A 3,363-nucleotide genomic window follows, 5' to 3' on the forward strand; every position below is an offset into this window, starting at 1 on the left:
TCACTTAAAGTGAAATGCAATGCAATGTTAAGTCATGAATATGAACAGATGTGTATGATTAAATAATGATAGAAAGAATAATGTATTATGATATTAGAAGTATGTATGTACATAGAACATGTTACGATTGGGCAAGGCGTACCTTTCTCCTGAGGGCTTGCTGAGTAAGGCGAGTGCACTAGTAGCTTCAGATGTGGCAGTAGCTGCATAACGCGCTAGGGCAGAGGGAACCTACTTGTATGGGCGGGTAGAATTCCCTATCCTTAGGGCTTTTTCCGGTAAACTATTGTTGAATGCATGAGTACGAGATCAATTTAACACTTGAGGGCTTACTGAGTAAGGTGAGTGCTCTGGTATGTTTTAATTGTGACCTTAGGGTTACCTAAGTATCAGAGCAGAGGGGTGCTACTTGTATGGGCAGGTAATCACCCCTATCCTTGGGTAATCTCGTGGGTTAAACATTTGTTTGTGTTTGATTAGGATCAGAAAATGGTTTTAGGAAATTATGTTAAGGATTTTCAAATGTTAAATATTATGTTATTTATAAACTCATGTTGGCCACACACTGTTTTAATATATGGTTTCTTCCCTTACTGAGATGTGTCTCACCCGAATATGAATTCATCTTTTTCAGGATTTCTTAGGATCGAGCTTTGAGAGCTCGAGATTTTATAACATTTTTTGGAAGATATAAGAAAAATGGTATATTTTTATGTTAATTTTGATATGTATAGTTTATGTTTTATGTCTTTATGTTTTAAGTCAGTTATGAAAGGATAGTTGTGAAACATACTGGTATTAGTGGATAATGTTTTGGAGACATGTATATATTTGAATACTGGTGGATGATTAATTTATTATGATTGGTAGTTAGAATTAGTAAACTCTGGTATTATATTTGTAGAGATTATATTTATGTTTTTCGCTGCGTATATATTGATCATGGATTTTATCAGGTATAATGTGCCGGACCTGAGTTTAAGGGTTCGGGGCGTTACATGTAGTACCCACCTCAAATGTACCTCATGCTCCTCGTAGCCCCTCGAATAGATCAGTACATCATCAATAAAAACAACCACGAACTGGTCTAGGTATTGGTGAAAGACTCGATTCATCAAGTCCATAAATACCATAGGAGCATTCGTTAGACCAAATAACATAACAAGAAACTCGTAATGCCCATACCTGGTCCTGAAAGCCGTCATACATCTTATGTCCTCACTTTCACCTGATGGTAACCTGATATGAGATCAATCTTGGAATACACCCGTGTACCCTGGAGCTGGTCAAATAAATCGTCGATACAGGATAGAGGATACTTGTTCTTGATGGTCACTTTATTAATCTCTCTATAGTCTGTACACATCCTCATAGTCACGTCCTTCTTTTTCACAAATAACACTAGGGCTTCCTACGGCAATACACTAGGTCGTATGAAACCCTTATCAAGCAAATCCTGCAACTGGTCTTTCAATTTCGCCAACTCTGCCGATGTCATTCAATACGGTGCTTTAGAGATCGGCGTCGTACCTGACAGTAGATCAATAGAAAAATCTACTTCACGATTAGGCGGCAAACCCGGTAATTCATCTGGAAACACATCTGTAATTTCTTTCACCACAGATGTGTTGATAAGCTTCAATTCTTCTAACATTTCTTTCACAAAAGCCACGAATCCCAAACAGCCACTCTGGAGCAGTCTCCTCACCTGAACAACTGAGATCATCTGAGGTAAGGACTGCACTCGTGACCCTGTAAATCTAAATTCTGGTTTCCCTGGAGGTCTAAATATCACTTCTCTAGCACGACAGTCTATAATAACAGAATTAGCCACTAGCCAATCCATGCCGAAAATAATGTCAAACCCGTGCATATCTAATACCACCAAATCAGTAGATAAAATCTTCCCCTGAACATCAACTGCACAACCACAGAGTACTCTAGTACGTCTCACAAGCTGACCCGATCGGTGTAGCCACTAATAACTCGACATCTAATGATTGCATTTCTGCCCTACATAATTTAACACCCTCCAAAGATACAAATGAATGTGTGGCACCAGAATCAAAAAGTGCAATAACTTTAAATGAAAACATACTAACAGTACCTGTCACCACGTCACCGGCTGCCTCAGCGTCGCCCGGCGTCAATGCGGAAACCCTGGCTGGGGCCGTATTCCTCTGCTGGCCTCCTTATGGAGCTTGGTAACCTCCTCGTGTAGATCTAGGAGCAGGAGCAGCACCTGTCTATGTTGGACACTCCCTCGTTATATGCCCTGGCTCCCCACACCTGTAGCAAACACCTCACCCAGCACGACACTCTCCCAAGTGCCTCTTCCCACAAGATAGGCAAGCTGGAGGTGGCTGCACACACTGGAAATTGCGATTCCCGGTCTCCTATCTCCGGTCCCTATAATAGCCACCTTTCTTCCATGCGACACGACCGACTCCCTGCTGGGAACCAGAAGGTATGGACCTCTTCTTCTGCCTCTGTTTCTCAGCCTCCAACCGATCACCAATCTCTACTATAGTGGCTCGGTCAACCAACTCAGCAAAATCCTGCAACTTCAGTATCGATACCTGCTTGTATATTTTTCTCCTCAAGCCTCTTTCAAACTGTCGTACCTTCTTCGCCTCATCTGGAATAATGTATGGGGTGAAGCGAGATAGCTCGATAATTCTTGCCGCGTACTACTGTACCGACAACTGTCCCTGCTTCAGATTCAAGAACTCCGCAATTTAGCCTCTCTAAAAGAAGCTGGAAAATACCTGTCGAATAATATCTCTCTAAATCGCTCCCATGTAATCTCTACAGGTATAGTCCTCTACTTCTCTAACAACCTCACTGCTGACCACCATCTCTCGGCCTCTCCAGTCAGTCTGTAGGTGGCAAATAGCACCTTCTGCTCCTTTGAACACTGCAGCATTGCAAATATTTTCTCTATCTCTTGTACTCAGTTTTCAGCAACTACAGGATCTGTCGCTCCTGAGAAAGCTGAAGGACTCATCTTAATAAATTTTTCAATCGAACTACCGTGGCCTACTGATGGACCACCCTGTTCCCTCGAACTCCTGGCAATTTCTACCATAACTTGCTGTGCTACGCTGCGTAAAATGGCATCTGAATCACTACCCGCAGTGCCAGAGGGTCCAGCACCCTCACTCCCACTGGCGTGGGCACTATTGTCACCAAGATCCATTCTGAAAAACAGGTAACTTAATCTTAAAACCCCTTCACTATACATGTCACTCAACTCATATAGTATATTTTCCTAATTAAATCGTCACTCCTGATCTCAATTCAAGGTTCAATCCTGCAACCTAGATACCCAACCCAACGATAGTTTACAATGAATTTCCTGAA

This window comes from Malania oleifera, chromosome 11, assembly GCF_029873635.1.
Source record: "Malania oleifera isolate guangnan ecotype guangnan chromosome 11, ASM2987363v1, whole genome shotgun sequence".
Classification (NCBI taxonomy): domain Eukaryota; kingdom Viridiplantae; phylum Streptophyta; class Magnoliopsida; order Santalales; family Ximeniaceae; genus Malania; species Malania oleifera.